Genomic DNA, 11,957 nt, shown 5'->3' on the forward strand with positions numbered 1-11,957 from the left:
TATCGCTTTAATATAAAATTTTATATAAAATTTTATATAAATTTATAGTGTTCGATATTAAACCGTATTAAAAATTGTCGCGTAACACCAGTCACAGAGTGTCACGCAACACCAGTCGCAGAATGTCACGCAACGCAGCGCGTCAAATCAGGCGGATGAAAGATGCATATTACACAGTGTTAAAACCAGGTAGTTTTAGCAGCATTGATAAATATTATGGGTCGGTTAAAAATAAATTTAAAAGATCCGACGTAAGAAAGTGGTTACAAGAACAAGACGCCTACACGCTGCACAAGCCAGCAAGGAAAAACTATAAAAGGAACATGATTTGTGTATCGGGTATAAACCAACAGTGGCAATGCGATTTGGTCTCGCTGATAGATTTGTCAAAATACAACGATGGCGTTAAATACATATTAACAATCATCGATATATTCAGTAAGAGGGTGTGGGGTGAAAGTCTGACCGCTAAGAATGCAGCAACGGTCGCTAATGCTTTTGAAAAAATATTCCAGCGCGGTGATGTGCCGATGAAGCTACAAACCGATAATGGTAAAGAGTTTCTAAACAGATGTTAGGGTCTCCTGCCCTGTGCTGCCACATCGTCATGGCAACCGGGAGACAAGTGCTAGCGGAGTGACCTGAGCGCAGCTGATACTCCGGTTCGGGTCTTTTGCTGTGCAGTGGTTATAGGCTCTGTGCACGGCAGGGGATCCAGTGCTGGTTTTTGTGCTCACAGTCTGTGAGGTCTGAGTGGGGCGTGGACAGCACCTGCTTTATAAGGCCTCTTCTCAGGGTAAGCAGATGCTGCTGAATCTTTGTTGGTTAGTCAGTTTCTGAAAGTTAGCCAGTACTGTGTAGCTTTGTATTTGTTTGTTGCTTACTGCAAATAGGCCTGGGGATTTGGTATTACACTCTGCCAATCCAGACCTAGCAGTAAGACTGGAGTCATTCGTTTAGCTTGCTGGGGTTCTGTTACTACTCTGTGAACTTAGCAAGTTTGCGGCTGTATTCTAAGACTTGCCTGTCTAATCCTGTCTCACTGTGCTAGGTGTCAGGGATCAGTTTAGTGGCAGTAAGCTGAACCTGTGCACTGCAAGTGAAAATTAGGATTGTGGAGACTCTCCTTGTGTCTATCATTCCATCTCTGACCAAGGAGTTTACTGCCACACCCGTTGGTAACCCTTTAGGGTTTTGCTGTTGCCCTTAGCAACAGCATTTCGGGTTCTCTACGTATTAAAACACAACATCTTGCTTTTCCCATCTGAGCAGTTCTAATACAAGGGAGATACCCAGTTCCTTAGCCTCTGGGCTTCTCTGTTCACTTTGTGTGTATTTTGTTACACTATCACCTTCTGTGTACGTTATGTCATATTCCCCAGTCTGTCTGTAAGTCCATTTGTTTTGCATAACACTTCAAACACCAGTACATTCCTGCAGGCACTGGAATGCATAACAGTCCTGACACCAGTACTTTCCTGCAGGCACTGGTGTGCATAACATATTCAGCAGCCTAATACTCCTGTTGAAATTTTGTGGGAATATGGAGCATACCCCTCAAAATACGTTGCAACAGGTGGTCGATCAGGTGCAGGTCCTGACTCGACAATTTAATGATTTGTCCATTAAAATGCACACCTCACAGGCTGCTGGCGGAGCTCCCGCAGCAGCAGCACCTGCAGGGGTTAAGGAGCCGAAAGTAAATCTCCCGGATCGTTTTTCTGGAGATCGCTCGCAGTTCTTTTGTTTCAAGGAGAGCTGCAAGCTATACTTCCGGCTTAGGCCTCAGTCTTCTGGGTCGGAGATTCAGCGGGTGGGCATAGTGATTTCCTTGCTACAAGGAGACCCACAGGTCTGGGCATATGGGTTGCAGCCTGACTGTCCATCGCTTAAAAGTGTTGATGCTTTTTTTACGGCACTGGGCATGTTGTATGATGACCCTGACAAGACGGCCTCAGCCGAGGCTCAGATTTCGATCCTTAAGCAAGGGCGAAGGCCAGTTGAGGTTTACTGTACGGAGTTTCGGAGGTTGGCCCATGATACCCAGTGGAATGACCCAGCCCTGAGACACCAGTACCGAAGAGGTCTTTCTAACCAGATAAAGGACCAACTGGTACAATATTCCTTACCGGATAGCTTGGATCAGCTCATGCAGTTATCCATCCGGGTGGATAGACGGCTGAGAGAGCGTAGGCTTGAAAGGGAGACTGAGATTTCCTTCCTTCCCAAGGGAACCTCAGACTCTGAGGAATTTTCCGAGGAGCCTATGCAGATTGGGGCTACCCGCCTCTCCTCGCATGAAAAGACGCGGAGGAGACAGCAGGGGTTGTGTTTGTACTGTGGGAATAAAGGTCATGTGGTAGTATCATGCCCAGAAAAGCCGGAAAACTTCAGGGCCTGAGGGTGATGGGAAATATCCTGTCAGGCCAGAAGTCAGAATTTCCCAAGAAGACTTTTATCATTCCGGTGACCTTGAAGATCCTCGGTCAAACTGTCAAGACTGAGGCCTTTGTGGACAGTGGGGCCGACGGGGTTTTTATGGACCGCCAATTCGCCCTGAAACACTCTGTTCCCTTAGTACCCTTGGCATCGGAAATTGAGATTTGTGGGTTAAACGGGGAACCATTATCCCAAGGTAAAATTACCTCTTGCACTAGCCAGATTTCTTTGTTTATTGGAGCCACACACTCTGAAAAATTGTCCTTTTATGTGACTGTCTGTACTTTTGCCCCATTGGTGTTGGGGTTACCCGGGTTAAGGGCCCACAATCCTCAATTTGACTGGGTCTCTGGGGAGATTCTTAGTTGGGGTACTGATTGTTTCAGGAGTTGCTTGAGCCTTCCAGTCAGGCTCTCGCAGCTAAGTTTGCAAGGATTGCCAGGGTGTTATGCAGATTTTGCGGACGTGTTCTCCAAAAAAGTTGCAGAGGTACTACCTCCCCATCGCCCCTATGACTGTGCCATTGATTTGTTGCCAAATGCTAAGCTTCCCAAGAGCAGGTTGTACTCCCTGTCACGTACTGAGACTCAGGCTATGGCAGAGTACATTCAGGAGAACTTGGCTAAGGGATTTATCAGACCTTCACAGTCTCCAGTTGGGTCGGGGTTCTTCTTCGTGGGTAAAAAGGATGGTTCGTTGCGACCCTGCATCGACTTCAGGGAATTGAACCGTATCAAGATTAAAAACTCATACCCACTGCCTCTCATTTCGGTCTTGTTTGATCAGCTTCGTACTGCCACCATTTTTTCTAAGATTGACCTACGCGGTGCGTACAATCTAATCCGAATAAGAGAGGGGGATGAATGGAAGACTGCCTTTAATACCCACTCAGGGCATTATGAATATTTGGTGATGCCTTATGGGCTCTGTAATGCCCCGGCAGTCTTCCAGGATTTCATGAATGATGTGCTCAGGGAATATTTGGATAGATTCTTAGTTGTATACTTAGATGACATCCTAATCTTCTCCCATTCCCTGGAGGAACATCGGAAGCATGTACGCTTAGTCCTCCAGAAACTCAGAGACCACCGGCTTGGGGCGAAGCTGGAGAAGTGCAAATTTGAAGTTCAGCAAATCGCATTTCTAGGATATATTATCTCCCCAGAAGGTTTCCAAATGGAGGGTTCCAAGGTACAGGCAGTCCTGGATTGGGTGCAGCCCACTAGTTTGAAGGCGCTTCAGCGTTTCCTGGGCTTTGCGAATTTTTATAGACGATTTATCGCTGGATTTTCGTCTATAGTGGCGCCCTTGGTGGCACTCACTAAGAAAGGGGCGGATGTTGCTCACTGGTCTTGTGAGGCTAAAGCGGCTTTTGCCCGTCTCAAAAGGGCATTTGTTTCGGCCAAGGTGCTGCGACACCCAGATCCAGAGCGTCCTTTTGTGGTGGAGGTGGATGCCTCTGAGATGGGTATTGCGGCAGTGCTTTCTCAGATGGGAGTGTCTGATAATCGCCTTCATCCCTGTGCTTACTTTTCCCGTAAATTTTCGCCTGCCGAGATGAATTATGACCTGGGTAACCGGGAATTGTTGGCTATTAAGGATGCACTCGAGGACTGGAGACACTGGCTTGAGGGGGCTAAGTTTGTGGTCTCAATTCTCACTGACCATAAGAATCTGGCATATTTAGAGTCAGCGAAGCGTCTCAATGCCAGGCAGGCACGATGGGCTTTGTTTTTTGCTCGCTTTAATTTTTTGATAACATATCGCCCTGGGTCAAAAAACATCAAGGCTGATGCGCTCTCGCGGAGTTTTGCTCCAATCCAGGAGACCACCGAGGAGCCGTTGCCCATTGTTTCCCCATCATGTATTAAAGTGGGCATTACCCAGGACCTCTTATCATTAGTCCTTAGAGCACAGGAGCAGGCTCCTCCAGACCTTCCGGTAGGTCTTTTGTTTGTGCCTCCTAGGTTAAGACAGCGAGTGTTCCTGGAATTCCATGCCAAGAAGTCTGGAGGTCACCCGGGTATTGCCAGAACTCGGTAGTTGCTATCTAGGGCGGTGTGGTGGCCCTCGGTGGCTAAGGATGTGGATCAGTGGGTTCGGGCATGTGACATCTGTGCCCGAAATAAGACTCCTAGAGGGGTTCCTGTTGGCCCATTACATCCACTCTCTATCCCATCTAAGCCATGGACCCACATTTCAATGGATTTTGTGGTGGATTTGCCCAAATCCTCGTGGATGACAGCCATCTGGGTTGTCGTGGACAGGTTTTCGAAGATGGCGCACTTCGTTCCACTGGTTGGGCTGCCATCGGCCAGACGCCTGTCTGAATGATTTATGCTGCATGTTGTGCGTCTCCACGGGTTGCCACTTGATGTGGTCTCTGACCGCGGATCCCAGTTTGTGGCCAAATTCTGGAGGGCATTTTGTTCCGATCTCCAGATTTCTGTCAGCTTGTCGTCGGGCTACCATCCGCAGTCTAATGGGCAGACTGAAAGGGTGAACCAGTCCTTGGAGCAGTTCCTCAGGTGTTATGTCTCCAAGTGTCAGACTGACTGGGTTGCTCATCTGTCCATGGCGGAGTTTGCCTATAACAACGCGGCTCACTCTGCTACAGTGATCTCTCCCTTCCTTTGTGTGTATGGGCATCATCCTAAGGCCAATTCTTTTGACCCCCTGGACTCCACGCCTGGTGGTTCCTCTGTGGTTTCGGTCCTTAGAGGTATTTGGCGGAAAGTGAAGAAAGCCCTTGTGTCTGTGTCATTAGTGACCAAAAGGGTTTTTGATAAGCGGAAAAGACCCTGCAGCTTCAAATTAGGAGACTTCGTCTGGTTGTCTACCAAGAATTTGAAGTTGAGACAGCCATCTCATAAGTTAGGCCCCCGGTTCATCGGCCCTTATAAGATCACCAGGGTTATCAATCCGGTGGCATTTCAGTTAGATCTGCCCCGTTCTTTGGGTATCAATAAAACATTTCATTGTTCCCTTTTAAAACGGGTGATTAGTAATCCTTCTTCCAGTGGAAGACCTTCCCCTCTTCTGATATGTGGCCAGAGGGAGTTTGTTGTTGAAAGGATTCTTGACTCCAAGGTGGTTCGGGGTCGGCTGTCATTTTTGGTGCACTGGAAGGGGTATGGCCAGGAGGAGCGGTCGTGGGTGCGCAGTTGTGATCTTCATGCCCCCAGACTGATATGCTCTTTCTTCTCGCAGTTCCCCGATAAACCCAGTGGTAGGGGTTCTTTGACCCCTCGTCAGAGGGGGGGTACTGTTAGGGTCTCCTGCCCTGTGCTGCCACGTCGTCATGGCAACCGGGAGACAAGTGCTAGCGGAGTGACCTGAGCGCAGCTGATACTCCGGTTCGGGTCTTTTGCTGTGCAGTGGTTATAGGCTCTGTGCACGGCAGGGGATCCGGTGCTGGTTTTTGTGCTCACAGTCTGTGAGGTCTGAGTGGGGCGTGGACAGCACCTGCTTTATAAGGCCTCTTCTCAGGGTAAGCAGATGCTGCTGAATCTTTGTTGGTTAGTCAGTTTCTGAAAGTTAGCCAGTACTGTGTAGCTTTGTATTTGTTTGTTGCTTACTGCAAATAGGCCTGGGGATTTGGTATTACACTCTGCCAATCCAGACCTAGCAGTAAGACTGGAGTCAGTCGTTTAGCTTGCTGGGGTTCTGTTACTACTCTGTGAACTTAGCAAGTTTGCGGCTGTATTCTAAGACTTGCCTGTCTAATCCTGTCTCACTGTGCTAGGTGTCAGGGGTCAGTTTAGTGGCAGTAAGCTGAACCTGTGCACTGCAAGTGAAAATTAGGATTGTGGAGACTCTCCTTGTGTCTATCATTCCATCTGTGACCAAGGAGTTTACTGCCACACCCGTTGGTAACCCTTTAGGGTTTTGCTGTTGCCCTTAGCAACAGCATTTCGGGTTCTCTACGTATTAAAACACAACATCTTGCTTTTCCCATCTGAGCAGTTCTAATACAAGGGAGATACCCAGTTCCTTAGCCTCTGGACTTCTCTGTTCACTTTGTGTGTATTTTGTTACCCTATCACCTTCTGTGTACGTTATGTCATATTCCCCAGTCTGTCTGTAAGTCCATTTGTTTTGCATAACAGTTCAAACACCAGTACATTCCTGCAGGCACTGGAGTGCATAACAGTCCTGACACCAGTACTTTCCTGCAGGCACTGGTGTGCATAACAACAGAAACCTAAAAAAGGTGTTAGAAAAATACGGTATAAATCATTTCACGACCAATAACGATGTGAAAGCGGCTGTTATAGAGCGCTTCAATAGGACTTTAAAAACACGCATGTGGCGCTATTTCACAGCAAAGAATACCTACAGATATATAGACGTTTTACAAGACTTCATACGCAGCTATAATAACACATACCATAGAACGATTAAGTGCGCTCCAAACGATGTGAATGACTCTAACGCATTGAGTGTCTTCAAAATGACCTACGGTGATTACTTTAGAAGTAAGAAAGCCCCAGTTTGTTTAGGAATCGGTGACCACGTCCGTATTTCTAAATATAAGGACATATTTCAGAAAGGTTACGAACAGAGCTTTTCTGAGGAGATTTTTGTTGTACATAGTGTGAACACTAAAGGGATTAAACCGCTTTATAAGTTGGCAGATCTGTATGGTGAAGTTATAACAGGTAGTTTTTACCCCGAAGAGCTTCAAAGCATACCAAAAAACTATAACAGAGTTTACAAAGTGGAAAAGATTTTAAAAAATAAGACGATCAGAGGCCGTAAATACGCGTTAGTCAAGTGGCGCGGGTACCCCGCAAAATTTAACAGTTGGGTCGCAGCATCGGTGATAAAAGACATATAAAGATCATCAGTATATAAACAAGACGAGCGATGGATGACAAGTCGTTCTACATAACCTTACCCAGCAACGCATCGGCTGTTACCTTCCCGCAAAATAAGATTTCTAACTATACGACAAAGTTGGCTAAACCGATAGACTTAAATGGCGAATGGGAAGTGGCACTTACTGAGATACAATACCCGCATACGTGGAATACATTGGATTTACAAGATTGTAGACTGCAATTATCATGGGATGGAACGGCGGACCAGCCGGTGGCGAGAGTCGCGAGTTTGTGCATTAAACCCGGTTTTTATGAAACAATCGAGGCGTTACTGAACGTAATCAACGCTGAAATTGTACAACTGAAACTCGACGTTGGAATAAGACTAACGTATGATCCATTTGCACGCGTTGTAACATGTGACAGTAAACTGTTGTATCAAATCCACGCCGGTTCTAAGCTGACATGGATACTAATATTTCTAAACCATGCGCCGACATCAAAGGAGGCCAATATACAATGTACGTGTACACAGATATTATCGAACACCAACGGGTCGGGGATAGTTATGTACCGCTACTTCGCACTGTTGAAATTAAGGGTTATAACAATGAGGTTGTCACAATACGATACGAGAAACCCGATTACGTACCATTGTGCAAAACACATTTTGACACGATAGCCATAGAGATAAAGAACGACCAAAACGAGAACATGGCATTTAAGTTTGGGAAAGCGATCGTGAAGCTACACTTCAGACGCCGCAAAACTGAATTTTATTAACTAAGCAGAATGGTCGCTGTTAAAAATTATGGCGATCCGGGCCTATATGCGCAATATTATAAATCTCAAGCCGGTAATGGATTACCAGGTTTTCACGGCAGCGCATACATGTACGGCTGCGGTTTAGGTGGTATTTTTCGAAGTCCTTTCAGAAAAGCTGTTCCTCTTTTCCGGAGAGGTTTAGAGTTGGCTAAACCGCATATGAAGACAGCGGTTCGTAATATAGCGAAAGATGTTATCGGGCAAGCCACAACGGCCGTTGTGAATAAGATACACGAGGCGAACCAAGCAAAGCAAGACGGGTCAGGACTAATATATACAAGAAAAGGCGTGTCTAAAAGAAAACGGAAGCATATGATAACGCTTCCGCCTTGGGACATACCCTTTTTAAATAAAAAACAGAGACGACGCAACTCAAAGAAGAAGAGAAAGCCGAAGAGTGCCGTTGGTGATATTTTTTAAACATGTCTTTCATACACCACAAATCCGTTGAATGTGCAAAAACAGAGCTGGATCTTTTTGACGTGCCCCCGACACAAACTAGCATAGAGAAAAGTCTATACGTCGAAGTTCAACCTTTAGCGGCGTTATCCGACACAGCTCCGCTTGAATTTTATATAGCAGCCAGCGGTGAACACTACTACGATCTGAACAACACGCTGTTGTACATAACATGCAAGATCATACGAACCGATAACACGCCGATACCGCAAGGTGCGCGGGTCGCACTTATTAATTACCCAATAGCGACTTTATTCAACCAAGTGGATGTAACTTTGGGCGACAGGCTCATATCACAATCCAACAATCTTTACGCATACCGCGCGTACATTGAGACTATATTGAATTACAGCTCGGATGCATTGTCAACAAAACACACAACAGGATTATTTTACAAAGATGCGGATGGTGAATTTAACAACACGGCGCTGGACGGGCCGAATACGGGTTTCAAAAAATGAGCAGGTGCAACAGCGCAGAGTCGCACTGTTGAACTGCTAGGCCCGCTTCACTGCGACCTTTTCCATCAACATAAACTAATTTTAAACGCCGTTGATCTGAAGGTTAAACTAACCAGAAACAAAGACGCATTCTGCTTAATGTCGTCTGAGGCGGACGCCTTTAAAATACAGATCACAGCTGCATCCCTGTTCGTGAAAAGAGTTCAGGTCTCACCGGCCGTGCGGATTGGGCACGCGCAGGCTCTGTTAAACGGTAACGCGAAATACGCGATTGACCGCGTTGGGATGAAAATCTACAGCGTACCAACAGGCAGTAGAGTATTTAATCTAGAAAATTTATTTTTAGGACAAGTGCCGAAAACAGTTATAGCCGGTTTCGTGGATAACGAATCATTTTCAGGAATCCATAACCGGAACCCCCTGTGCTTTGAACATAAAAATGTAAGTTTTGCGTCCCTTTATCTGGATGGAACGCCGCACCCCGCCAAGCCATTTCAACCCGACTTTGAAAGCGGTAATGCTGTAAGAGAGTATATGTCACTCATACAGATCACAAATAAGCAGAAATCTGACAATGGTATACTGATTGACCGCGAAGAGTACCTCAGGGGCTACACGCTATTTGCTTTTGACCTTTCACCAGAACAGGAGTGTGGAGAACACCTTTCCCTGATAAGAACAGGCAATCTACGTGCCGAATTCCGCTTTGCAGAAGCGTTGGACCGGACAGTCAATGTGATAATATACGCTCTATTTGATAACATCATCGAGATTAATCAAAGGCACGATGTGCTGTACGATTATCTATAAATGAAATAAACTAACACTACGCTGCTGAAAAAATGAACACATTACAGATAAACTGTATTCTGTATGCCGTGCAAAGCACAAGGCATATTTTTAAAGCAACGTATCCGTGCGATATGTTACCGGTCAGTAAACTGTCGCAATATCCCTGCGCGTTTGTAATCAATACGCATAGCAGCGGGCAGCCGGGTGAGCACTGGTTGGCCGTTTATTTTAACGAACAGCGTGAATGTTACTTTTTTGATTCTTACGGGTTAGCCCCTGACAGCCCCCTATTCCCAAAAGCAATAATACATTTTTTAAACTTGAATTCAAAAAGTGTTTATCACCAAAATAAGCAGTTGCAAAATTTTAACAGTACCGTTTGCGGTCAATATTGCATATACTTTATATTTTACATGTGTAAAAAATACAAATATGTGGATGTACTGGCCCGTTTTAGTGATGACACAAAACGTAATGATTGTTTTGTTTCAAATTTTGTAAGACGACTCCCAAGAAGCCATTGTCTGAGTCATTATGCATATAGACATATACAGAATTGTGTAACTTGTAACCAACGCTGTGCGTGAAGCGTTTTATGTACAACGTGTCATAACTATGGCACGTTGTACATAAAACGTTTCACGCACAACGCTGTGTGTGAAGCGTGTTACGCACAACGTTGTATTGTTTGTGTAACTTGTTATCAACATTCTGCTTGATACGTTTTATGTACAACGCATCATATCTATGATGTTTTTCTAATAAACAACGTTGTTTATTAAACTTTATATCACGTGCTTGAAATTTCTTCCGTTTACAGCAATAGAAACAAAGAACAAAACGTTGTTTTATAAAGCATAAGCATATTTTATTGATATATGTATATATATATATATATATATATATATAACACGGTAAAGAAGCATTTAAAACATTACATAAAATATTATTGACATAAGTTAAACATTGTGGCGCAAATACCAACACAAAATACAGTGTATAAAAATATTATAAATTAGTTATATGTTATAGTTTCAGCCACTGTGAATCCTGAAATAGATTTACGGATCTTTTCCTAGGCAGTAAGTAACCATGCGGTGTTGTTAAACCTGGGGGACTTAAAACATTTATTCGACCTTTGTTAAGGGTTTGTAACGACATGGGCGATGTCACAGCGCCATCAGAGTCATCCTGCTTCTCAGCTTTTAATCGTTCTAAACACATTCTATTTGCCGCATTGGCTATGACGGTTGAGGGAATATTCAATTCAGACATTGCCCGCATAAATTCAGGCCACCCATTCGGTATATTACGGATCGACACACCGTTACTTTGCGTGATGCTTCTTATTAAATCTAACATGTTGGAACCAGGCCCAGTGACGCCTTTGTACAGAAACTCCCCTTTACTGTTCCAGTCTGTGATGTGTTTAGAGCGTGTCATTTTACTCAATAGTATTTCACAGTTTTTCTTATACCGGTCATTAACACCGCTCAAAAGCTCATGATAAACAGCATCGGGTGCAATAGGCTGTGTCGTATTATTTGATTAATCGACCGATTTTGCAACGGGTGATAAAAGAGCTAAAGTTGACATTTCACTATCAGCCTGTTTACTCAACACCAGGTATCTCTGCAACAACATTGTATATCGCTTTGCTTTTTCATATTCTGATAAATCATTATTCTGTAGTATTTTCACGATCTCTACATCTAGACCATGCGTTGCTGTTTTACGTATGTCGTCGCTGTTCGGTTTATTATGTAAACGGTCTATCTGATTCTGAGGTACCAGATACATTTTCTCAGCGTACTCCATCAGCGATTAGACAATAGTCCTGTAATTAGTGGTATAGCAAAACCAAGCAGCGAACCGATAAAATCACCCGACTGTTTAACCAACCTCTTCTTTTTTCCAATGGCACATTTCTTATTACAAAGTGATTTTATAAGCGCTTGCTTCTTTTTAAGGTAGTTCAACTGTCGTTGAGACAGCGGTATTTTACCTTTAAGCGTGTTGAGCACTATCTCACAAATAGCCGTGACTAAATCGTTTGAAGCGTTGGATAAAATAGCATTTCTTTGGAATGGTGTTGCTTTAATTAACGTTTTTAAAAGCACCCAATTACGTCTTATCCGCCCCGACATGTTCACCGTTG

This window comes from Pseudophryne corroboree, chromosome 3 (genome assembly GCF_028390025.1).
Source record: "Pseudophryne corroboree isolate aPseCor3 chromosome 3, aPseCor3.hap2, whole genome shotgun sequence".
Classification (NCBI taxonomy): Eukaryota; Metazoa; Chordata; class Amphibia; order Anura; family Myobatrachidae; genus Pseudophryne; species Pseudophryne corroboree.